Source organism: Anser anser, assembly GCF_964211835.1.
Source record: "Anser anser genome assembly, chromosome: 12".
Lineage (NCBI taxonomy): Eukaryota > Metazoa > Chordata > Aves > Anseriformes > Anatidae > Anser > Anser anser.
Window position 1 is genome coordinate 6,936,717 of NC_139733.1, and position 27,417 is coordinate 6,964,133.

Sequence of the window (27,417 nt, forward strand, 5' to 3'; positions counted from 1 at the left end):
CATTTGGTAGAGAATTGAGTGGTGCACCTGTTCTGTTTAAAATACTTATATTTAATTGATCGGGGAGTCCTATAACTCCTCACCCTTTAGCAAGGGCAGTGCGACTGCTTTTTCGAATGCACTGCTCGAGCTTTCACTGGTCTTTGCACAAAGTTCCAGGACAGTCGGCACTTACGGTGCCAGGTTGGATATAACCAAGACTGGCAGCATCCCTGCTATGGTCCCTCATGTTCTACAGATTCAGAGTGATTTCTGTTTAATAAATTATTGTATTTCTTTGAAATTCAGACACATTATTGAAGTCATTAAATGTAAGTCACCAAAACAGAAAGTTTGTTCTTTCTGTCTCAGAGCCCCAAAGGCCAGGGAGACCACAACGACTAAGCTGTTTTTTGCAGGCTGCTTATCTGAATTCATCTACAAGTCATCCTGGAAGCACAAGAAGAACTAGAAAGAGCTTGCGTTCCTGCTAAAAGCATTTTCTAATGCTAAATGTAAGCTTCTGAACTCCCCTTTCAGAATATTAAAACACACACAAAGATTTTTCAGAAAGATGAAGTAGGAAAATAAAGAAACAGCTCTTTTACCCTTATCCAAATGACAAAATCTCTCAGCTTAATTAACTTAAATGATATATATTTAACGAGGAAGCATCGATGTATTAATGGATTTTTATACTTAATTTTATGCACGAAAAGGACAAAAATAAGAAAAGACACTGTAGAACAGGGAAATCTACTTCTAAAGATATTATCTTTGAGCCACAAATTCGGCACAAGCAGCCGCTGGAGACAATTTGCACAGGCCCACAGCAGTGGCAAACAGACATAAATGCTTTTACAATGGCCTGAAGGTATTCCCCTCACACTTCTCATGTACGCTGGGGTGGATTTTTCTTCATTGGAAGAACACTTTAGCACAGAGGAAGCATATCTTTTCAGCAAATTTTTCATCTTTATTTTTACTCTGTGAAAGAAAATTGTTAGCTTGCAAGCTATTGAGCTTGCACAGGTAAAAATCACCTTTATAAAAAGAAAAAAAAAGATAAAAATTTATCATTTGACCTGAAAATTAGTTACTTTGCTCATGGGACAAATTTTTGGTTCTGGTCATTGGATCACAAATTTTTTCCTACTTAGACCAGTGTCCAGTAATTTGATTCTAATTTAGAAAGGAGGGAAAAAAAAAGAGAGAAAAAAAAAACAACAACACTGTTGGAGGCTCAGCAAATTCAGAACACATTCATACAGTAAATTTACATATTGAGACTGAAATGCAGAACTACAGCACCAATGAAAGCCAATTTAACAGTGTGTTTATTTTTTTTCAGCACTGAACTTGTCCCTACATTGCTAAAAAAACAGACGGCAAAAATTGTCATAGTTAGCCCTTCTTGTTCTTTACTACCAGGAAGTAAATAAACAGCAAATATGAAACTGTCACTTTCCACCTTAATATGAAAAATCACATCATCATAACCATTGGAAAGTTCTCTCTGAAAAAAATATTAGGTGCTCTTTGGATATCACATTATATTGTACCTGTGTTTTTCAGGAAGATAAAAATAATCTTAAAAAAAATAATTAGTGTGACAAACTATCAAAAGACAGATTAAATATCAAAGTTACAATATTTGTACCTCTTTAGCATACATAGATAAACACACTAAGCTTGGAAATTTTGGTAACAATTTGAGTAATGATTTTGTGGTATTTGTTACTTTTTATTATGCTACATTATAAACTGTAAGCAACATGGCCTTCACAGGCAGAATTATCAACTGCATTCTCCTCTGTAAATTACAGAAAATGCTAAACCTCACAAATTATTTCTGTGGCAGATCTAAAACCAGAAAAGATGCTTACTGGAATCATTCGCAAGAGCACTGCGGAGAGGTGTGCTGAAGAGATGGACTTAAAGCTCCTTTGCTCCAGTGTTCAAAGTGGTCTCAGCAAACATTGGGAGTTCGAAACCACAGTGAAACTCATGAAGCTCCACCATAACTTCAGAACCCCTCCTGAACACATGGGACCTGCACGCAATACAAGGGAAAACAAGCAGAGGAAGGGCAGGCTCCTATTCCTGCGCGCAGAAGATTAAGGTAGAGCATTCCATCAAACAGGAACAAATGGTCCTACGTGGCCCCCTGCCTCCCACAGATCATTTTTTTCACGCCTCCTGGAGCAGAGTGAGCGGCACAGTACAAAGCTTCCCGTGTTCCTGTGCTTAGTGGGCACAGCGCTCTGCACGCATGGCTTACTAATAGAGCGCGGCTCATCACGTGAGGAAAACTCCAAAACAAAGGATGCTATGTACAGATGAATTTACTGCAAGAACAGATGATGGATACAAAACTCGAAATTATTCTATTTCTACTTAATTACAACAGTTGTGCAAACTCCCCCACTACTTTAGTCAACCTGAAAAGTTGTCCTGCAACAAAGGAGCAGATTCGTTCTTCCAGATGACCTTAAGTCCTAGACTGAGGTGGAGGAGTTGTTTGGTTTGGTTGTTTTTGCAGAACTGTAACAAGATTCTCCTTGAACAATGACACGTTTGTAGAAGTATTTCCAGTGGTCCATTTAAAATTTGACATTTTAAGTGTCAGCTTCTCCAAAACTACTCACAGTAGTAAAAATGTTCCTATTGACTTCATTATACGATGTCTTACGTGTAGCATGAATGGGTCACAGCATTCTAACCGTATGGCTACTTCATTATACAAAATGACAAATCAATTCTGATTTTAAAACCCATTTCTTCCTTGACAACTCATGAGAAAAGATCACATTTATTTGATGAACAGGCAGCCCAGGAAGTGGCAGTTTCTTGTAACACTCCAGCACTTACCTGTTTGTTACATCCACCTGCTACCTCTGCTCCTCCCTCACCTTGGGAACACTGGCCTTCAAAACTGCCTCTTCTCACCACACTGGAAGTGGTCTGGACTTACTAATCCCAAATTACTCTTCCTGACTAATAGCAATGCTTCAGATTTGTTTCAGAATACAAATGCCCGCTTCAAGTTTAGCTCAAAGGTATTTGAGAATAACTGTTTTCATTTAGGTTTATTTTCTATATTAATTTGAATGATTTTACATTTACTTTAATGGGTTTTAATCTTTTTCATAATATTTCTCTCTTCTGGTTATGTCCAGTTTGTTAATGAAAATCTGCAGGCATGTCAGACACTATGACTTGAATGCAGAAATTTCAAGATCTTCTATGTCTCTTGACGTATTACAAGCAGGATGATTTTTTTGGTCTCTTTAAATACCAGAGATACCAGTCCAGTCTTGCTTGTCTATTTACAAGCAGCCAGTGGGCTTTTCTCGAACAAAAAGGATGCATTCTACCACACTCTCACTGCAGAAGATAAAAATATTTTGGTTGCTCTGGAAGGAAACAGTGCAAATACATTAAGAAGAAAGTTGTACTTGCAACTGAGAAAAGCAATAATAGCGTTACATAAAAGCATTGACATAACAGACCACTGAAATGGCACTAGGACTGCATAACGTGGTCACCTGCTTTTCACACCAAGCAGAAAAGATCTCACCAGCCTCTTCTGCTGCGTCATCTTGCCTGCTAAGCAGGTCCATGTCTTCACATACACAGCCTGGGCCATGAGGGAGCAGGAGGCTTCTAACAGATGGTGATGGTGTTATCTGTACTTTTCCTTCAGCTAGTAGCACTTCAAGCGAGTCATGATGAGCTGACAGAATGTCAAGAGGCTGAGTGGCACCTGGAGACACATCCCTTGGGGTTTGAGGGAGCCACCTCTCTGGTACTGGCACTGACCCCAGGGCTGACCTCAGGGTGTAGGGAGCAGGAGGTGTTGGGAATCAGCTATTTAAAACTCATTCCAGTATCAATGTCAAGCTCAAAGAACTGCCAAATCCACTTAATCCTTCGTGTTGAAAACATACCTTCCAAACTGAAAGCATATTTATCTCAATCTTATTTAAGCAAAGCTGACTGTTGTTTTCCTCTCCTTAGAGAAATCTCTGGAGTTCTTGCACAGTTAACTTCAGAACTGTTCAACACTGCACAGCAACTCATCGTTTCACCCTATTTACACACCACTCAGTGGTTCCTTTACTTCCCACATCAGAATAAATTACCGATAAACATTGCTGTAATCTGTTTACCACATCCTGTTCATCCAGTTCATACTGTGCAAAACATCCACAACAGCTCAGACATTCTTTATGTAAAAGGGCTGGGAGAGCAAGACTTACCATGCCTGAGTGCACACAAGTCTAAAATGGCATTCCACAATTTGCAACTCACATCATATTTAAGCTTCATTTGTATTTTCCATTAAAAAAGTGATGCTTCAGTTCCTATATGTAGGAGACACATTCCATGTGGTTTCCATTGAGAACATAATTCTTATAGGAAGACATGTGACATAGCTTTTACATCCACTTTTGCAACCTTAACATTGTATTGAGTTTCCATTTTTCTTTGAAATAGCCTTACTAATATGAAAATGAGTGCAAAATAATATATTTTGTTTCTGGCCGGAGAAGCCATTCAGTCACCACTGTTCATTTTTCTGAGGAAATCGTAACCATACACATGGTAACTTCAGGGAACTGTTGCCAGTACTCAAAGAGGTAGATATACTGAAAGAATAAGCAAATAGATTTAATACACTTCTATACCACACAATATTTTAATGATTTACAGTGTCCACACAGGGTATACTAGTCAGCACAGTAGGAAAAAACATTATGATGCCTTTATTGCCCTGCACTGTAGTATGTATCCAGAATGTATCCACTTCTTAAATTAAAACTTTTTTTTGAAGTAACACTTCTGTCCTTTACGTAAGCAGAATATCCTGTATATCCTATATGATCTCTGTGATGAGATTTTCATACTGCTCAGGAAACAAACAAACAACAAGAAACAAAAAAAGCCAAGCAAAAAAAATATGAATTTATTTTGAAAAAAAAAAATCCAATTGTGAAGTCACTGCTAAAACAGAACTATTACACTCAGAACCCAAGGGAAACAAAATGCAATTGTTACACCACCTAATCAAATGGGTCATAATACATCAATAGGTACAGAACAGTAATTAGAGCAAAAGTTATACTGGCTACTCCTCTGTCAGGAATTCCTCACCGCAGGAATCTTTAGAAATCATTTAAGAAGAGAACAGAAATCACGCAGGAAAAGAGAGTTGTAAAGACTGAAACCATTATAAACCCTCATCAATGATGCCAGTCTTTGGGAAAAAAATAAAAAACTCCTCCAATAAGCTTGCAAAACCAATGCCAGCAGATAGTCTTTATTAGGTCAGTAACTCCAAGCCTAATCATACTCATCTGGGAATCAGTTCTATTTCTGAATACTTTAAAAAAATTATACTGTAAACTGCAGCAACTCAAGTGCTTGTGAAGCCAGGTGACCAATTTACTTCCTTTCACAATCTTCCTTCCTGCTTTGTTGACATCTCTCTGTCAATCAGAAAAGTACAGAATTTAAACTCAGCCCAATTGCCTCTCAATATAATCTGACCTCCTCCACTCAGTCCCTTACTTTAAGTGAAGGCTGCATGGAGTTCACTGTCTTAAAGCTCTTTAATAGAACATCAGACAAAAGTTCCTTAAAGAAAACAACTGAAATTCTGTTATTATTAATTCTGTTACCACCAGAAGATCTAGGCTGAAATTTGGGAACAGTAATCTTTGACCCAGAGGTGAAACCAAGAAAAGAAGCTGGGAAGAGAAGCTAGACAGAAAAATCATACACAGTCTTGTCAGGACCTGAAATCTTTCAAACAAACACTGCAAAATGGAACCATGGGGGAAAAAAAAAAAAAAGAAAAAAAAAAAGCACAAGTATTTCTGAAGAAACACATAACCAGAAGTAAGGCATTCATCATTCACCCTACGCTGGTTTTAGCACAACTATTGCACAAACAAAACCTCAGAAGGAGCGTATTTCCCTTCAGCAGGTTTCTGCCCAAGCCCAGGAAGGTATGCAGATCCCTTCCCACTCCTCACCACCCAGCTGCACTAAGGAGGATATTTGGTTAACTGGACAGCAGAGACTACAAATTCATCCAGATCAAAAGTGAACCCCAGGAGTCTGCAAATACAGCTCTGCACATGGCGATGGTTATTTTTCTTAGGACAGGGTCTCTCAAGAGAAAACCCTGGTACATCCCAAAACAAAAGTATGATATTTTTTATGTCTACAGCACATCTGCAGTAAGTGCCAGGAGCCAAGGGATGATGGGCAGATAGGGGTATGTAGGGGGCATTTGTCTCTGCAACTTTGATCTATTCAGGAGTGGCTTTACTCCACATGTCTGTAAAAATATTGAGGTCCTTCAAGCCTGTCCATCTACCATGCTTCCTCAATTGCTGTCAAACGCCCACTTCTGCTTTGAATTACCTGCTCATCTGCTTTGCAGAAGTCCAGAATACTTTTTCTGACAGGCTGCAGTAGTCTAGATGACACAGGGTTTTGTCTCCCTCACAGTGTCACTCACACTGTTTATTTTCTCTACATAATTGCTGTATCTGTGGGTGTAATGTAGTTGATTTAGCAAGTTTCAGGGAAGAGGAAGATGCTAGCATGCTGACGTTTCCTTTCTGCTATCTGGCAGTTAAATAAATTTGGAGCCTTTCATTTACAGATTCAAGAGCGATGGCAAGAATGCAGAACATGAGAGATTTCGTTCCAAGCCAAGCTGCCCAGGTCTGACCTTACTCTGTAAGACACTGGAACCAAAATCATCCATGAACCAGCACAACAGCACCAGACTGGCCTGAAAGCAGGATATTCAATGCAAGCTTTCCCATGAAAAATTTAATGAATCAGCCCACTGAAACCAATATGCAATTACAAGCCTGCCCCTGAGGTTTTCTGTTCGTTTGTTTGTTTTCGGGGGTACTATATTGTTCATCTATTCAGTGAACATATTTATAAGAAAAATACTCCAAACTAGAAAGTTGTTTACAGAGAATTGCTTGATGGCACTGCACATCATTCAGCCCTTGTAACAGTTCCCCAAAACTGGTGTTATCAAAAAACTTAATTACCAACCCCACTCTTAAGGCTTTTCTTTCCCATTGTCAGATGGCATACTTTTCACCATGTACCTTAAAACGAACACCCAGACGAGTACCTTTGCCTCCAAATAATTATAATTTACCATTTCAGATCTGAAAAAAAAAAATCTGACAGCCCTCTAGGCAAAGGATGACCAAAAAAAGATTACTGCATCTCACTCATAGTTTACTGCTGGCTTATTTGCTATTTTAAACAGGTAAAATTGAAATAAGTAGTTTTTCCTGAATTAGTTCTGCGGTGAACTTTCCACAGGTTCATTGGAAAAGTGCTCCAGTGACTAACAAGACTGAATTTAAAGGTTTTGTTACAGGAGCTGTCCTGATTTCAGAGGTAAACTTCCACTGACAGAGAGTACGCTATCAGCAAAACCTCAAAAAGTGGTATATAAGACAAGGGTTTTATTAAATATAAAGTAATGCTGTCATTTAAACAGGCAAATTTCTCATTTTTCATACTATGATTTTACAAGATGACTTTATTTGATGAATAGGACCACGTAAACACAGGTCTAAGTAGAACAGTAGTCTGCTCAAAAATAGCAATGTCATAGTCCCCATATCTTTTTCTAAACCCAGTATATTCATTTAAGCAACTTCCAGTTAGGTCTCACTGGTATATTAATAAACACACACACACAGAGTAAATTCATTACAAAATATTAGGTAAAGGCAAATCTTACAGAGTCAGTTATTCCTCTGAAAGCTCAAGGTTAACGACATCAAGGAGACATTTACAGAAATCATATCATTCAGGGGCTTGAAGAACTCATTACTCAATTGTAATCCATTTTCATAATCCAATGATCAGCACTGAGAAATAAAACATTTTGGTCATCTGCTGTAAATTTTTTTTCATAAATGATTATTTCGTTTACTGATACTACAATAACAGAAGTAATCATGCAATTAAATCATCTTTGGCCTAGTATAATTAGTACAATTTGGAATATTTCCTATTTTTAAGAGGTGAATTATAAAACACGTGGTATGTATATGTCTCTGTAAGCATTATACACTTCTACATTTAACATACTAGAATGAAGTGTTTACATTAATACAACTAGATCTGAAGGACAGTTTTACTGCTGTTTTATTGTAGAAGATGCTTGGTTTTGTTGTAATTTTATTATTTACACAATGACAAAATTAGAGGTTATGTTCACAAAACAAGTTTCCTTCTCCCTAATTTTATCAAAACTTCTGCTCGCTGTTAAGTCTGCTTTCCCCAGGAACTGAGGCTTCTGCACTGCTGTCTAGCCCTGACTCCCAAATCCTGAATTCAGTCATCAGCTGCAACCAATTTGATGCAGAAGAGAGAACTCACAAGTATTTAGGTCCTACCACTTTCCTGAGTATTTGAATATCGATCTGGGTCTGACTGGAAGAAGGAACCCTCATTAGCACGGATAGTGATGGAGAACAACATCTGCAAAGGGATAAGGTCGTTGTGGCATAAGAACTTGGAAAAGCTGCACAAGAGTTGTAGGTAACCTCAGCTTGGTAATTGCTTTGCTTTTAAAGCAACTTGTTTAGCCACGCGCTTATAGGAAATAACAGTTCTCTTACGTCAGCTACAATCTCACACATTGGGAATAAACCAAAGATAAAGACACAAAATAAACAGAATTTCTACTAAAACGTTTCTAGTGCTTCTTACATGAGTTGAAAGGTGACAATATGATTGGCAATAGGTAAAATCTGGACAGAGCTTCAGAAAGTTAAGTAGAACAACACCTTGAGATTTCCAAAGTGTTTTATTTCAATTCACTTCTGTTCAGCTTCAATTCCTAGCACTCCATTTTCTTCTTCAAATTTTCCAAACAGGTTTGCCCACAGACATATTTGTCTAACTAGCCCTTTGCCCCTTCACTGACCATACTGACGACCCTAGTCTTGAAAAAAATGTACAATACAATCAGAGCCCTAACAAAAGATGCTGCATTACCTGCCTCTTCCCCCACCAGCTTTAATGATATTCATGAGCACCAACTGCTTGCAGCTCAAGCCCAACAGGAATGAAAAAAGAAAAAAAAAACTGCTCATCAAGACTAAGAAGAGGAAGAAAAATGATGAGCAGCAGCTGTCACAGAGTGGGAGGACAAAGACTGAAATGAGAGAAGAAGCTGCCAATACCTTTTAAAGTCTCCTTGTCTAAGAAAATGAAATTCAAAATGAATCTCTTCTCTCAAAGATATTTTTTTTCAGGCTTTTAAATCATTTCAATTAAGTGCATGATTAATCATTATTAGATTTTAGTGTATATGTTCTTCCCTAGAAAACCCATCAAAAGGTTTGCATGAAAAGTCTCCACCTTTGTAGACACAGCAGTCCAATGGCTAGCTTGAAGAACACTGCTGTACAAATACAGATTTGTATATGAATATATTTGCAAACATAAACTGCGGATTTAGAACACTATACACGTACCTGAAGTGCTATTTCACAGTCCTAAAAATATGTTCAGATGACAGCACTGAAGCCGATATAGGAGAAATGATCCTGTTTATAACCTCATCCCTTTCTCTCTCTCTCAAAACCAAACAATGATGGTACTTGATAACTTAAACCACTTTGCCATTGTTGCTAAGTTGTTACTTAATACTTCTTTATGTTATATTTAACTAATGTAAATTAATCCCTACTAAACCATTCAGACTTGCTCAGGTAATGTAGTAAGCACTCCCTTAAAGGAAATGAATTTTTATACAATATTTATATGAATACATATATATGCAAAATATACTTTATATGTGTATGTATATATATAAATACACATACATAACATAAATACACAGAAAAAAATAAAAATGGAGTCTTAAGAGTGCAACAGAGTACTCACGAGGTGAAAAATTCCAGTAGGGCTGATGGCGCAGCAGGGCTCCTACTGCACCTTTCAGAGGGCTGGGTCCAAGGCACATCCTGTGGTCTAGCAGGGTTTAGAAGAGCACATCTCTTTCTGCCACTCGCTGGCAGACAAAAAGCTCAACAGCTGTAAGGTTAGCTGGCCCAAGACGTTCACTTTCAAATACTAAGTTCTAATCCTCATCGTATGCAACAGCTGAGTCAAAATCTATGTTACTGGAATAATTAAAGAGGAACTACAATCCTGTGACCTTTCAAAAAAGGAAAAGTGTGGCTTCAGCAACACATACTAAGATATATAACATGATACCAAAGCACAATTATTTGATACCTTGTGCTCAAACCATCATAAGCTCTTTCCTGTATTTGTCCAGGCTTTCTTCAGCTCATTTTCAAAAGTAGCCTGCTTACACAAATGCATACTAAAAAATAATAACAGTGATTTTGCTTTATAGACTACTCGATTCTGCCTCCAACACATACTCTAGGTTTTACCTTCTTTCTGTCATCTACTGGCCATGCAAAACAACACAACAACAACAAAATACCTTTAACTTTGGTTTTGACACTTGCTCCATTTTTTTTACAATTACATTTCCGGTTTCTGTTCTTCGTAAACATGAGAAGGAGAGAGAACTTAAAAAAAAAAAAAAAAAAAAGGAAAAGAAAAAGCACATGCTTTTAAATGTAATATTAGCAGAATACATATTACTGCATTACTTGAACTCATGACAAGATTTTTCTGATTAGCTGAAGAAGCCCAGATTTTTTCCACAGAAAAAATAAAATCAAGGTCAAAGAGAAATATATATATATATATATATGCATCTGTTACCACTGTAACAAACTATTCTTAGCAATGAAAGAAATAGGGAAAGAAGAACTAACCATAAATTGCAGATAATTTCTATGTTTCAGGGACCAAATGATAAGGACAAGCAAGAACGGTCTTCTGAAGGCATTCGCCTACCCAGGCGGGCATCACTGCTGAACAGCCAAAGGACGGGAAAGAAAAGCGACACCATTTCATCGTATTAAAACACCCACATAAAGCTTTTAGATTATCTTAACACTGTTTGCACACTAAAAAATGAACACCACCATAGATGAACTATGGCCACATAATTTATATAGACTACAGTCCTAAATTTGCATGACATGAAATGTGTCATCTGGAGAATGACTGGACTGGTTGTCCATTACAATTTGCTACTGGCTTGCTTTCCATGTTTTCTTCTCTTACAGAGATGCATGTCGTAGTTACAAGCTGTTTTCTTCAGAAAACATTTAAAAGAAATAAAAGTAAAAAAGATAGCTGATAGCCGATTTATATATGATTTAAGCATACATTAGAGAATTTTCTATTTCATAGTGAAATTTTACATTTGACCAAGTATTCAGGAAAAGGAAAGAGCCGAAGATACAGAGCCAAGATACATGAAAAGGCATACATTCATTTGAACTGATAAAAGGAGCTTTGGAATCTCTTCAGATGCAGAAAATTATAACTGAATGTTTAAGTTACTTATCACAGGTCTAGTTCTACAAAAAAAAAGTTCCAATCAACTGCTTTAAAACGAAAAGGGAAGCCAAGAAGTCTTTCAGTACCTGGAAAAACATCTATGATAAAACAGACACGCTGAATGATTTCAAATGAACGGCAAGTGGAGGCCCCGTTATTTCCATGGGCAGCAGTCACTTCACCTGCCATTCCCTCCCTGTGCTTTACTGGGCCTCCCAGCCTCTACCTCCAGGGCACGGGCTTCGGTCTTGGCTTACATGAGCCTGCTTTCTTATATCTCTTGATACGTATTTACATGCCATGTTTATTCTTTAATCGATAGAGTATAAGTTACAGCATGGCACACACAGAAATTACACTTCTCAAACACAGCATAGGGTGGTTTGTAACGTTATTCAAATGTGCACAGCACCCTCTGTTCAAAAGCCAAACTGAAGTAATTACGAGAACTCTGCAATAGCGGGTCTGTTGAATCTATTAACTGAGAAAGACATTAAAACAAACAAAATTTTCTAGGAAGCACGTGAAACGAAACACAATCCAGCTGTGTCAACCAAAAAAAGTTATTCCTCTTCAGTCTTAAGATATGCTAAAATGTAGACAGACTTATTTCCATGTCTTCGTCTTCAACATGGATTTTTTATGGATGAGCTGCAGATTCTTCACTCTGTTATTTTGGCTATTTTAGCCATTATGCACCCACTTCATCTATATGGGCTGCCTCATCTAGTGTAGCTCCACTAGAAAGAAATCATATAGGTTAAAACCCTTTAAAACAGACGTGACTGAAAAAAATCATGCCATCAAAGCCAGTTAGTAAATAACACAGTTGGATTTACAAGAAGATAAAGGCTGAAATGCTTTAAAAAGACCTGTTCTATATATATATATATTTATATATATATATATAAATGAGCAGCTCTAATTAACTCAGGTACTTCCTCTTTTCTTTAACCTCTGAATATTTTACTGGTCATGATCTTAATTACTATGTAGGACACTGTCAACTAATGTTAATGATATCTATTCATATGCACCATATATTACTTTTAAAATTCTAATATACAGTACCTCAGAACCAGAGCATGTTTTTGGAAGGCCATGGGGTTAATGGGATCTTTTAAGAAAAAGTGATAGATACTGACTCAGCTTATATTTAGGACTTCCACTTTTACACAGCTTTAGAAACATTTTCTCCTGAAAGCAAGCAGGGCAAATTACATAGCCTCTTGAGGACCACTACTCTATGTGCCTCTCCAGAGAAATCTACCAGTGACAATTCTTAGTCATAACTTCAGAAGCTACAGGCATTCAATTAAATGCACTCTTACTTAGCACAACCCATACCTGATGTTAATTCTAAAATCCAGCTTTGGTTCTCTCTGCATGCGCGCCGCAGCAAAGGGCACCAGGCGATCTCCCTGCAAATGACGCTTGCCAGTTCCTCGGCAGAGGATGGCATACAGCAGGAACTGCTGTGCTTGATCTCCTCCAGCTCCCTTTTGATAGGTTTGCTGCAGAAACCCCACTAACTCCTGACAACACACAGTTAAAAATATTCTTTGCACATTAGCAAACAATTCTGCAGCATCATACCAGACTACTTGCCCTTGATTAGAAACATTTGCTGGAACTGAGGTTATTTTGTTTGAGTTGCAACCAAGTACATTACCTTGTGTTACTCCCTGTGAATGATTCATACATGCAGATTTTAATAAAAAAATCAATATCTTGTGTATAGTAAGAGAATATTTAATGTTTCTGAACAAGTAAGGTTTTAGCCTGAATGCTAGGTAATGCCATGCATTTCATGCCTTGATTGTTCAAATATCAAATCCTCGCTGAACCATCCAAAAAGCTCTTTTTTGAGAAGTATCAGTTTTTAAAAGATTAATATAATTGTTATATGTAATGGTGGCTAAAACTCTAAAGTTCAGATAGTTCATTTATTGAAAAAAAAATATTTTTAAATAGTCTTTTTTAATGTTAAGCAATAAGTTTAGAAGTTAAAATCTAAATACATTAAAATCAGTTGTAATAATTAACAGATAGTTGAATCTCAATAATAAATTAAACATTTATGTTTCTTCTTGCAGATGGATGTAGTACCAAAACCACCAAAGCTCTTATGCCAAATATTTATTTTATTTTTTTGCATCAGACTTTGCAGCAATTGTCAAAATCTAGTAAGTACTATTTACAGGAAATACTGATAGTTTTCATTTAATTTTTTTTTTTTAATATATGCGGTTGTACCTGACCTCTTGCATTGCTCCCACCCTGAAGAGCATATGCCTATCAACAACATATCCTCCAAGGCCAAGTACTTGTATGTTAGTGGTATTTCTATAATGCACAATTATGAAAACATTTCATTTGCAAAACATCTTCATCTAGCTCTTGCCTCTTGCTTTCTACTAATGAAATTAACCCTCCTATCAACTCATCATCACTGCAAAGGTATTCAAGGACATCCTGGAAATGTAGAGAAGCACTAAAGCAGCAGCATTCACACCACTATCACAAATCTTCCTAACCTAACCAACCAAACAAATATGCTGGCTACACATTCAGTTGGAGAACTAGCAATTTTCCTGCATTTCAGACGAATCTGTACGCATTCAGAAACCAACGGGATCGTATTTTTTGCCTGCAATGTGATCAGTTTCCTAGACAGGAGACTTGTTCAGAACTCCCCTTTGTGAAGAAAGGGGAAGCAAACAAAACCAGCCTCTATGGCTTCTAGCTGCTGACAGCTGGTTTGCATTTCAGGGGACAAAGAAATTCAGTAATTTAAGTTCTCACGCTCCGTATACTGGGCTTTGAAGATGACCACTGTCACTGGCCTGTCTATGGCATCTCTTCTACCACTGGGGCCTTCATCTACCTTCCGCAATACTTGCAAAAAACAGATTGTTAACAGCTTTACTGCCAGAAAGACCTTCACTGTAGATGCAATTTGCATGAGTCAAAGTGTCCTTGTGCTGCTCTTGCATATGCCATTTGGCGTAGCAGTTTGAATATACAGCAAAAAAGTCCTGGGCCCCTGCTGGCTGCATCTCTAGTGGGGGTCTCTGCCATCAGGGCTGCTACAGAGGTTAGTCCTAAATAGTTAGAACAAAGATATCTAATTAGCAAAACAAAACAAACAAACAAAAAAACTTCAACGTGCATCAAGCATTTCTTAACTGTGTTTTTCTCCTATCTTGATGAAACGATACTCATTAATCCACAGCACTTCCAACTCACTGAAGAGAATTAGCAAGTTTTATTTTATTGGCACTACATGGGGAAAACAATTCAAACAATGGGAAAAGTTAACATTTAGCTATTACCTTAAAACTCTGTGGCAATAAAATTATAATTTTACTAAAACTATTGATATCTATGATTTAATATGAAAAGAGATTTGTAAAAAGTTGGGTTTTTTTACTACTTTTGGAGAGGAACTATTGTGTTCCAACAAAAATATTAAATAAAAATATATAATAATAAATATATATTTTTAAAAGCAAAATTATTTGTTCAAGACTTTCACTGCTTAAGTTTTGCTTGGTCTCTGCAGACTAAAAATTTCTTGAAAATCTTAAAGCTGATTTACTTGGAAATTAAGTATTTTTGAAAATCATTGTCGACTACTTTCAGCCCCTTAAGTCACTGGACGGGTGCATTCTGCAGCCTATACATAGCAATTGAACAAACATCAGAAAGAACTGCATTTAAGTCTTTTACTGGAATATGGGTTTTGATCATGTGTTTTACACTGAACATCAGATGGATTGAAAAAAGTCTTAAACTTTATTGCTTGGTATTACACGTTTTTTACATCCTGTGAAAGATTCTTTCTTGTCTAAGAAGAATATATTTGTTAAAGTCCATTTTCAATCACAAGGAACATATTAGGGGTGTTTAAATGCTCCCAATTCTAACAATGTTTACAGGAGAAGCCTATCTTGCATCGATGAGCAAGGATTTGTTCAAAATGCAGACCATCTGTGTAATACTTGCACCACCAGAATTGCTGCATGAATTGTCCCTGGAGAAATGTATATATTTCTTCTATTGCTTCCCGTTAAACCATACATAAGGGAATTTTCAGATATGCCATCGGTCAGACTGCTTTAGAGAGAAATATTAGGTTCTCAGAAACATTTTTTACACTACTGCTTGGACACTCACAAAAGCAATCACTTTCACTTGCCAGCTCTCAGCTTATTATGTAATGCACCCAAGCTTTTACATTTATTCAGCATACACAAGCGTTGTTCAACTTGGCACATTTTTAGTTTTTAAATATGAATAAGAATGCTTCAAAGAATGAAACTGAGTTGGGAAATATTTCCATGAGAAGCTGAGTATGGATTAAAAGTATTTGGCTTCAAAAGTAAAATTAGATGATATTTAATTTAGTTTATTTATGAAGTTGTATTTGTTCCATTCAAATATGTAATCTCCTCTGAGAGAGTTCAGCTTTGCAAAATGATAATCTTTTCCTACATTTCTATTAGTTGTGATTTATTCTGATTCATTGCTTTGTTGAAAAATGCTAATGAAAGCAGATGATGCCGACGAAGATCAACAAGCAGCAACAACCGATACAACCATCGGTCTAAATAAAGGGGAAAGACTGTGTGACACAGTCAAGCAAGAAAATCTGAGCCAAAGACTTCTAGGGAGATGTTGGCTGTGGAGAAAACCAAGCCCAGGCACTCAGCTGCCAGGCTTAACTAGCATGACCTCAATTCTCAACAACTCATCTCAAAAAGTCTCGCAAAGCCACACAGCAAATGACATTTCTCCTATGGGTATATATTTAAGAGAGATGAAGAGCTAAAATCAACCTTGCTGGGCTTTGATGTTGAGGCTCAAGGGAGGCAAATCATTGCTGAAGACTTCGAGGACATACACAGATTGTATGGATATATGAAGAACGGATTGATAGCTGGAGTGCTCCATATACCTTGTAGGAATGCGTATAAGAGATTTTAAAATCAGACATACAAGCTTTTCAGTTACTTTACTAGTCACTAGTCACTTACTGTACTCTGTAGATAAGATCTTCACAAATACTCTTATGCCTGTACAACTGGACCAGACAGCTGTACCACAAAAGCCTTCTTCCAAGGCAGGCATCACAGCATCTTGTCATAAATGGCTGGGAAGCTTCCTAGGTCAAGAATTCAGTTTGCAAGACAGACAGAAGAGTTTGCCACAAATAACAGAGGCTCTCTGAAATACCATAATTACATGAATAATTTTTTCCATTCTCTAGACAGCTCAAAACACCTCTGAATCATTGTCATTGGTCTACGTTATTTTTCCTTATGAGACCATTCCTCATGAGCAGGCCCATAATATCACCCTCTACCTTTCCAATGGAGCTGATCAATCTTTACTTTTAGTCATGAAATAACAGGTTCAGGGAGAGTCCGTATAAAAAAAAAAAAAAGAAAAAAAAAGAAAAAGAAAACAGTAACATAAGCTCCTTCCTTCCTTCCTAAAATGAATTAAAAATGGTTTCATAAAGCCTTTGTGGGCATCACCATACATGTTTTGTGCCATGTGACTTAATGGAGCAAGTGCTTTTTTTCCATGATCTCTCTGGTCTTTCACACGGATGAATTTCATAGGTCCCAATACATTTTTTTCTCAAGCAATTCCAAGTTTTCCCCTTTTTGTCTTCTTATTACTGTAGTGGCACATCACTGCTATAATAAAGGTAGACTATGAGAGAGAAAGTCAAATCCATACAATATTTTAAATTGATCAAGACCTCAAACTTGGAGGCTCTGTGTTCACTGGAGGGCAAATGCCAAAAGCAGACCAACACAGTAATGTCTTGCTGGCCTCCTGAGTAACTTCTAAACAGAATATCTGGCAGCTGGTAGGAAAGTTTCTAGAGAACTTGTTGTAAGGTCAAACAAGAATTACTGAGGAAGGGAGTGGATCTTATGTGTGGGAGGGAGCACGAAACTGTTATTGTTTTCAAGTGAACCACTGAAAGAATTACTTTGAATTGAACTGAACTATACAGTAAACCAAACAACAAAAAGGACTTTATAGCAACTGCTCCCTATTCAGGGTGCTTTTGTGTTTATTTATATATATACATGTATATATATTATGTTTTATATATATATATATTTTTTTTTTTTCTATTCTACTTTGAAGGATTTATCCCTTTCCTAATCCAGCAATAGTCAGAACTCTTCTCAGGAAAGCATCAAAATCAAAATGAAAACTGTCCTAATCAGCACAAAATCGCCTGTGGAGTTTCCAGTTTCCGTGTTACCCACCTCAGCACTGAGTGTACTGCTTCAATTCTTATGCCAGTGTCGCAACCCCCGGGTCACGCCTTTGTCTAAGGACAGCAGGTTTTGGTGTTATATTTTACTTAATGTAACAAATCTGGCACACAGGCTCTAGACAGAATCATAGACCTTAATCTTCTTTGATTCCTATTGATCACAGACAAGAGGATCTCAGGGATGAGCTATCAGCAGTATTGTCTCCCAAACAAAATAAAGTGCCTTGATACAAAGGAATAATAAGTATGCATAGTTCTAGTTACTTTATTAGTTATTCTTTCACAGTGTTCTTACTCAAATTTATTTCAAACGCGTATGTGCTTCTCTTGGGGTCTGGTAATTAAGGTTTCAAAAATACTATTTACCTTATTGATAATAAAACCTTTAGAAATGACATATGTCCTGTATCTGCAGCTTCCATCTGCTCCAGATAAGATAAAGGAGAACAATATTTCCATAAAAGGAAACTGGACCTGATTAAGAAACGATATTAGAGGTTTCTTTTTCTCCAAAAAAAAAATTAAAAAAAATCCATCCCCCAAAATATTTTTCTAGTGTTAGTTTCAAAGATACCCTCTTAATCCAAAAAAGATATGTAAATGAGATTTGTATGTGAAGACCTCATGCACTCAATTTCAGTGCTTCAAAAGGTTCAAGAAAAAACACTTCAGATGTCTTCCATTTTCTCTTTCATTTCTTTCCAACCTCAGTTCTAGTATCAGAATTATGCTTTCAGATTAAAACTTCCAAGTATATTTCTAAACTAGAAAAAGGAGGACAAGGGCAGGGAAGAGGACACTTAATTTATTATCTTCTCACATTAGAATTACAGGGAACCTTAATGATATACCAAGATATAAATCCTGTAGTTTGTACTATATTAATCATCTGTCTACATGAGAAGTCAGATAAATATATAATCCTATTTCTGCATTGCAGATTTTATATGTCCCTTCCCTTCTGCAGGTTTTGGGTTTTTTAAACATTGCTTCTGGGTTGGTGCGAAATCTTTAATAAGCTAGGGAACAGCATAGCAACTAGAGTTTGTTAAAATGAACAGTTACACTAAGCTTAATATGAAGATAACAAAAGAAATAGCAACTCAGCCCTTGCAGCAGCGAGTACCTTTTGTCACAGTGAGCACAATTTGCCTCTGTGGTCTCACTGTCCCTACCCCAAGGTCAGCTCTGCCACCAGCCACAGGCAGCTGCTGGCCCCCCCAGGCCTTCCCCCCTACCCTGGGCACCAGCCACGTCCCACGTGCATATTGAAAGACCTTCATTTGATACAGACTCCAGCAGTCTGTACCCACATCTCATTGCTGCATCTCATAGTCCTGGAAAAGCTGTATTTCCCTCTTTCATCTCCCCTTTTCAGCCCACACAAGTAAATAAATTTCATCCCTCTGCCTCGTTTGCCTATTTACAATATTTAGGCACTACACAGAGCAAACAGAAATGCTCAATACTATTTTGGACAAACCAAACCAAAATTTAAAAATCATCCTAATGAAAGACTCTATATACAGTGGTGCATACATGTAAATTGGGTGCCCTGTGGACTACCAGCTCCCCACATATGCTTTGCAATAAAATACCAGCTCCTAACCCTTATGCCCTGAAGGGGAAGTCTTGGCACAGCACGAGGAACATAATGGTAGTCCTTTCCTCTTCCTCTTGGTAAATGCAAGACAAAGGCAGACCCCTCAGTGGGGAGGAGGTCTGGCCTGCCCCATCCAAACCAGTGCCATAAGGGGATGGGAGAGGCACCAAGCCCTGAGCAGGAGCCAAATACACTGCAGAACAAGGAGTTTGCTGCCAAGCCTATATGGAAAGAGAGAGGAATACTGCATGGAAATCAGCCATATCATTGCTTCTGATGGGTTGCTTTCATGACATGTTCAGCCATCTTATTCAGTAATGCTGATTTAGCACTTCACCTTATCCCGCAGCAGTCTGCATAACAATTTCCCACTAAAGCATCACAGAGGTAACTAGTCCTGTTACAACGCAAATGCCCTCCTTGGGTAATGTGACAATCTACGGTGCACCTAAAACTGCACAGAATTGTTCTTCAAATTTCCCAGGTTAGCTCAACTAGTCATTATTAGGGATTCCTTTAAGTACGGTGCAGGGAGAAGCAATCACATTTCTTTGTGAAAAGGAACACAAAAGTCATTATTTCATTGCAATTGCATTTCACTGGTCCCTAAATATCAAACATCAGTTGATATGTTTTTAGAACAACATGCAAAATCTTTGTTATAATGCAAGCAGAGGAGAGGAATGCAGTAAGCATGCAGCATAAAATGAAATGGTCCTCCTCAGCCAGGACAAGCTTCTTCCTAAACCAGCTTACAAAGGACGCAAATCAATGCTGCCTCCTGACATTCAGGATCACACATTCCCCAAGCAGGCTGGAACAGGTTATTGGGAACACTGCTGTCTTCTAATTACCTGTGTGACACAAAGGGTACTGTTCTGAAAGACAAGCCATAATGGTAGCAGCACATTTTTACGGTGCTTCATCAGCACCAGATTTTTTCAAGGTTAGCTATATGCTGAGGACAACTATTACAATATATTCATCAATCCTGCAAGACAAACAGCATACATTGCACGTGCCAAAACAGGCCGTACTGCTCTGAAGTGTAACGCTTCTCAAGACCCACCAGTGCACAGAAACCTATTGCAACAAAGACTGGGGATGGTTATGTCTGCTTTCAAAAGGCCATGGCATGAGGAAAAAAAAAAGACAATAGGAATGAAGATCCTCACCAGCCCTAGCTGAGAAGTGTGCTACACTTGTAGGTGAAAAACAGCTTAAACTGAATAACATAATGCAGCAGATAATTGGAATGTACTGGGGAGGGAGGATTGGGGGTACTTATGTCCAAAACTGAACTTTAGACTTTCAAGCACAAGCGTGCTTCTTGCTGGCTGCAGCCAGTATGAGCTGGTTGCAAATTTTGATGATGCCCGAACCACGTAGGAGTGGTAAATCCAATTAGTGAAGAGACGTGAGAGCACCACCAGTGGAGACAGACTGCATGCACAGACTGGTGGGATTGTGAAAACCGGGGATCTCAAGTTGCAGAAGGAAGAGAAGGCTCAGCAGAAGGGTTCCCCAGAGAAGTGGTCTGTGAGAAGAACGGCGTCCGAGAAAAAAAAATAAAAGGAAGAGTGGACAAAAAACCCTGGAGGTGTGGGCAGGTCCTGTAGATCAGAGAGATGCATGAAGACAAATGCCAGGGGATGCCCAGGTCAGCCTCTGTGAGAGATCAAGCAGGGTAAAACTCTCCTCTCCTTGCACCTTGAATACGTGCCAATACCCAGATCCCAGTGGGCTGCCATTTCCCGCCTCACCCGTGGCAACTGGCTGCCAGCACTCCTGGGTGCAGGACTACCCTTGTGCTTCTTCATCTGCTGGATCAGCTTCAATTAGCCTGCTGGCTTATGGAAAAAGTTTGAGGCGTTTCTATTTTCACATTTACCAAGAGACTTAAGACTGATTCTGTCTGACCTCATGTTTAGCGGCCAGTAGAAAATTCCCATTCCATTATAAATCAACAGTGCTATAGTGGTACACAGAGGGACTGAGCTTCACCTAAAATACCTGTTCAACCAACCAGTGCTCAGTTTCAGCTGTGATGGCTGACTTGTGTCCGGCAAGGTGGGTATTTTGTTATCATCAGACTTTGGCTGGCGTATGCAGAGGGAGGTAACCCTGATGGCATTTAAACACTAGCTCATCCCAAGGTGAAGTACAAAGTTTGCACTGAACTGGACTATGAAGCACAACTCAAATAAGAGCATGGAAGATAACTTATCATACCAAAGACAGCTCTTGTCTAAGGAAATCTCCTTAGAAGAGATGTATATATGAGGAAAGCCATTTGCTTCAAACACATAGTTATTTCCACAGGTCGGGAGCTGGGAAGGCCAGTGAGGGGAGGAGAACTACCAAAGCGCCTTTTTGCCCAGCGTCTAAGAGTTAAGCACCTCCTCATTTTGTGCAGTAGATTTCTCAGCAAGATTCAAAGCATATTGGACTGAAACTCATTTTATTTTTAATTCAATTCACATGGTTTTATTTTTAACTCACTTTAATTAAAATGCACTGAATGAAATTATCAAGTGAAATTATTTCGTCAGCTGTGAGCGTTCATTCTTTAGTATATATATTTTTTATTTTAGTACATTTTTTGTCCTCAAAAAAAAGTTTATATACATACCATAGTGCATCTAGGCTGTAGATGCAATGTACTGGACCTTAATATCACATCTTTCACACTCTTAATTGTAAGTATATCCAGGGTATTTACCATATTTTGGATTTTTTTGGGAAAATGCTTCAGTTCTGGGCTAACTCCTAAAACTGCAGTTCCATTTTAATCAAGGAACACTTGAGTGAAGGCATTTTGTCCTAAGTAAAGTTTGTCTCCTTATGGTTTTACCTTTGTTACTTCGGAAATTTGCTTCTTAACACACCAGTGTGCATTAGCAATCAAAAAAGAATATGGAAATATATCACAAAAAGGGTCATCTAGTGAAAAAAGAACACACCTAGGAGGTCTATCATCTACTGTCCAGTGACTGCTTGCAATGCAATAGCCAGGCGTCTTCATCAATACCTGGATGATATGATGTCCCCCACAAGTCTGCAGATGATACAAACAAGGGAGGAGTGGTTGGTGACACCAGACGGATTTGCTGCCTATCAGAGGGACCTTGATGGGCTGGAGCACTGAGCCAGAAGGAGCCTCAGGAAGCCCAGCAGAGGGAAGTGCAGAATTCTGCTCTGGGGGAGGAAAAGCCCGCTGCAGGGCTGAGAGGCTCCTGGTGGACACAAAGTTGCGTGGGAGACGGAAACATGTCCTTGCAGCAAAGAAGGCCAACAGCCTCCTGGGCTGCATCAGCCAGCGTGCTGCCAGCACGGCGAGGGAGCTGATCCTTCCCCTCTGCTCGGCAGTGCTGAGACACATCTGGGTTGCTGTGCCCAGTGCTGGGCTCCTGGTACAGGAGAGACATGGACTTCCCGGGGTGAGTCCAGTGAAGGGCCACAGAGGTGATGAAGAGACCGGAGCATCTTCAGTCTTGGCCAGTGGGAGGCTCAGGGAGCTGGGGCTGGCCAGCCTGGAGCAGAGAAGGCTCAGGGGGAACCTGATCAATGTGTTTAATTTCCTATGGGAAGGAGTAAAGAAAATGCTGCCAGACTCTTCTCAGCGGTGCCCAGTGAATGTTTTTTTGTTGTTGTTTTTTAAAAAAGGCAACGAGAGCTAACTGAGACGCAGGAAATTCCAACTGAATGTGAGAAAACCATGAGGGTGGTCAAACTGGAACAGGTTGTGGTGTCTCCATCCCTGGAGACATTTAAAACCAGACCAGGCTCAGCCCCAAGCAACCTGTTCTCATTGAACCTGCTTTGGGCAGGGTGGTTGGACACGATCATCTCCGGAGGCCTCCCAACCTCAGCTGCTCTGATTCCCTGACTCTGTGAAATGGGTTAACTCCTCCACCTCTTTCACCTTCCACGTTTGTGGAAGGAAGACAACAGGTAGAAATTGCACAAACTTCCAAATAAATCACAATTATTTCTGTTGGGCCTCCTCTAGGACTTCTATGATAGCCTGGTGCACAACCCTCATATGGTCTAACCGTGCAACGGCTACTTTAAAACCATGAACCAATGCCAACAGGATGAACTTGTTCACATACCAGGTGGTACAAGGGAAAAACTTTGTAACTTGGTCACCATTTCTCAACTATGTGAAGTCTGATATTCAAGTGGACATGCCACAGCACTTCTTAGTCTTCATATTTAATTGACTTACAGTATTAGAAAGGAGTATGTTCTGTACTTTGCAGTACTGCCAGCGTCCTAGGACTACTTTTGTGTTACTGGGCTATTTTTAAATATGCTTCATTCCTAAACTTTTTGTTATAAATTGATTCTTTTTCTTCATCTGTGAATCTCTATTTTTAATACACAAAATAAGATTTTATATTAAGAAAAATAACATAGAAAGCATGTTTTTTTCTCCCTAGACACAAATAGAAACTGTAAAACTTCGATCACAAACCCCACAGCTCTTAAAATTGAATAATATGTTTGTGCTTTGTATGGAAGGACATCATACTTTAAAATAAAAATTAATACAAAATGCTACTGATCGTTTTCATTGTCTTATACGTGAAATTAAGGGTTAGAGGATTTTATCAAGTATATATATACTTGCATATAAAAAAGTACAACATACAAAACATAAGCTATGTAGGAAGAAATACTGTTCCATTATGCAACCGTTCCACTAAGGATATGGTATCATTGAATGCAACGTATATATAGGTGATATATAGGGATAAAGTCTGTACAGTCTCACAGTATTGAGCATCCCTGCTGTGCACAATAAAGCCCTGGCAAGTTGAATCCAAGCTGAGATTTCCTAATCGCAAGCACAACGCCTGGACTGCAGGTGCTGCAGAGGCAGCAGAACTATCCCGGTCACACAGATTTCTGTTGCTCGATTTGCAACCGAGCCATACTGCCAGGGAGCCTCCATTCAGAAGGGATTCATTGCTACCTTCCTGGCTCAGCAAGAAAAGAATCTTAATGAAAGCATGAGAGAGACTGTCTTAAGCTTTAGCAACACATTTTAGTGTATGAATTAAGCAAAAAAAACCTCTCTAGAGCAGATGATTTAATCATAATCATCCTTAGCCTTTTTTTAAAAACCCTGTTTCAATTGGCTTATTTAAATCATCCATAAATATGTAATTTTAATCATGATTTTTCTTCAGTTGATCAGATAATGTATAAGATAAGGTTAATGAATTTTTGTTCACTTTCAGCAATCAGCCAGAAAGGCATAGTAATACTTGCTAAATTCCAGTGAACTGTAATATCCTTCTTTGTCTCCCCTTGAAAATGTAATGAAAAATCTGGCAGAAGCTAAGCTTGTTCTCTACAAGGTTCCACATTATGGTGAATCAAATAAACTGCTTTCTTCTCTGCAGAACATTATTTTAAGTCCAACCTGTGAAAGTATTTACATTTACGAAAAGGAGGTGGGTTCAATTTACAGAACTATCAGCTGCTGTAGTCTTACTGCAGTATAGTGAGGTTTTAGTGAATGTTAGAGATAGGTACAAGGTCATGACTTCTGTATTTATTTCAAAATGTAAGAAGGAATTATTACGTACACAACTGACATTTGAAAATATGAACTGCAGGATGAAAAAAATTTTAAAGGTGAAAATACTTGTAACATTCTTATATATTAGCAAAATGTATGTTCACATTTTCAGTATTCAGACCAGATTTTTTTTTTTTAATCATTAGAGAAATGTTTGCATCCCAAATTCTAGAGTATTAGAAAAGATAAGCTGTACCTTTTACTAAAGGGGGAGGAGGAAAGAGGAAAAATAATCCTTTAAAACTGTTTCCTAGATACATTATATGAAATTTAAAAGAAAAATGCACTCACAAAAGTCACTTCATGGAAGCTCTTACAAGAACTGTTTGATACCTAGCTCAGCATTACCATGTCTTCTGTAACCTGTAATCCTACCGACAAGCATGAAACTCTCCTAAGCTGTGTCAATATACATGCATGAAACCTTTTTGTATATGCAGAAAGCATGAGAAATGTCATTCAGCTTCCATTGGCAACAGAAAAAAAAATAAATAAATAAAAGACCTTCTCTGTGATAATGCAAGCATATTTACCATTGACGTGCTGGGCCAAAAATCAATTCTCCACAGAAATGTAAAAAGAAAAATGAAAAGGATGAGAAAGGGGGGTGAAAAAAAAAAAAAAAGGTAAAAAACAGATATTCATGCTGCATTACTATACAGAACTTATCTACAAGCCCTAATTTACTGCCTTATTCACAAACTTATTCATTTTACCAGCACTACAAGGAAAATATGAAACACTTCTTCACAGGTAGCAATTTTCATTAAAATGAGAGGAACATGAACAAAGTAAAAGCTGTATGTGATCAAAGACCTGCTGGATACCTGAGTCAAACAGTTATTTCAGAGCAAGGTACAAGAGCTAGTCATGCATATGGATGACCTCTCACAAATTAAATGCTAATCGAGAATGCATCTCGACATAAAAAAATGTGGACTGTGAAGTAGATCTGTAATCTCCTTTTACTAAGCAAAGACTAACAAAAAGCCTTCATCATCAATTTCATACTGCATATATCTAATATTAACCACCAACCCCAGAAATAAAAGAACAGTTTTTCCATATTAAGCATGCCAGCTATCTTTCAAACATCCTCATTTGTATAACATCTCTGCAATCCTGTAACAGATTCCCTAACAGAACGTACTAAAGAGGTCAAATGATCAGAAGTCCTAGTAAGTATGCAGCACTTTGGATGTATGTGGATTGTAAAATGAACAGTTTTACCATGGAAGAATATGCATTGCATTCCCTTTTAGCAACTTCAATACTTACCTTCCAGAAGGCATGGAAAGCACAGGGCTAAGCATCTGCTCCTGGCTGCTCAAGTGCTCCAGGACTGCCCATGGCCATCATCTCATTAGTCCATGGAAACGATGTGCGATGCCCAAGCAGCTGCCCCAGCTTGTACAGGACAACTCCAAGTCAGTAAAGGGGAGGCTGGGGAAGAGCTCGACCGCTGCCCGGGACCACTGGGCAGATGAGCTGCCAGCGCCGCAGGCAGGGATCAAACGCACAGAAGCTCCCTTTACATAATAGGAAATGACTCCTGTAATCTTATGTTTTCTGTTAAAGCACTGTATGGTTCCTGAGCAGCCAAAAGCTTTTCCACGCAGCATGCAGGGATTTGGGGCTGATTTTTTTTTTCCCAAGCATGTATATTTCTGTAAGAATTATCGGTTATTGTACCAATACACCACAGAAAGCCTTTCCCCACCTTGCCACAGGAAACACTATGCATGCTTAAAAGAAATTACATAAAATTCCCTGTTCCTGTTACAGCATTTTCTAATCCATTTCAATAGAAAGGTACTGCACTACTTTTTTGTTGTTGTTGTTTGTTAATCGGTGTGCCCTTTACTTTCAAGCATACACATCAAAAAACTATAAGCAGCTCTAAAAATAAACCCAGTTGAGGATTACATATCTTCCTAATAAGAAATGTCTTTACCTCTCAAAAGATAACATTAAAGTTAAAAACAAAGTCAAACTGTACTGCTCACATTTTAGTCTTTTCTGGACTTTAGAAAGAAAAAAAAAAAAAGAAGCACATCCAATTCTTACCAGCAATGATAAAAGCAAAACCTCATCCACGTGTTCTCTTCACCACTAAATAACAGATTTAATCAAAATCAAGCCCATTTGTTTAAAAAAGACAACATCATACTGAATTTTTAGCCCACAAAAGCTTAGTGAATTATTTCTGATGCAAGAGTGCCTTTTAGCAATGCAGTTTCTGTTTGACCTTACAGAATAATCTACAGAAGTTGCAGCATTACCTTTCCAGAGATTCACAGGGCATGAGCCAAAATCTAATGCATCACTCAGACCCAGTCTCCACACCATTTTCTCATCGGCTTGTGCCTTCACAAGAAGCAAATTGCCAAATAAACAAGCTCAGAACAGAAAGGGGAACGATTTTTTTTTTTTTCC

At 38.3% G+C, this 27,417-nt stretch overlaps 1 protein-coding gene across 26 annotated transcripts in view; it reads right to left on the reverse strand.

Moving 5' to 3' along the window:
* ATP2B2 (ATPase plasma membrane Ca2+ transporting 2) overlaps positions 1 to 27,417 on the reverse strand; it is a 413,900-nt gene that overhangs the window by 207,598 nt on the left and 178,885 nt on the right. The window contains exon 1 of one of the 26 annotated variants that reach the window (XM_083796497.1): positions 27,264 to 27,400. The exons of 22 other annotated variants lie outside the window; for them this stretch is intronic. The gene's annotated coding sequence lies outside the window, so the exon portion shown is untranslated. Of the gene's footprint in view, positions 1 to 26,259; positions 27,214 to 27,263; positions 27,401 to 27,417 lie in introns of those variants that run through there. 3 more of the 26 variants (XM_083796496.1, XM_083796482.1, XM_083796489.1) reach the window with 3 other exon arrangements.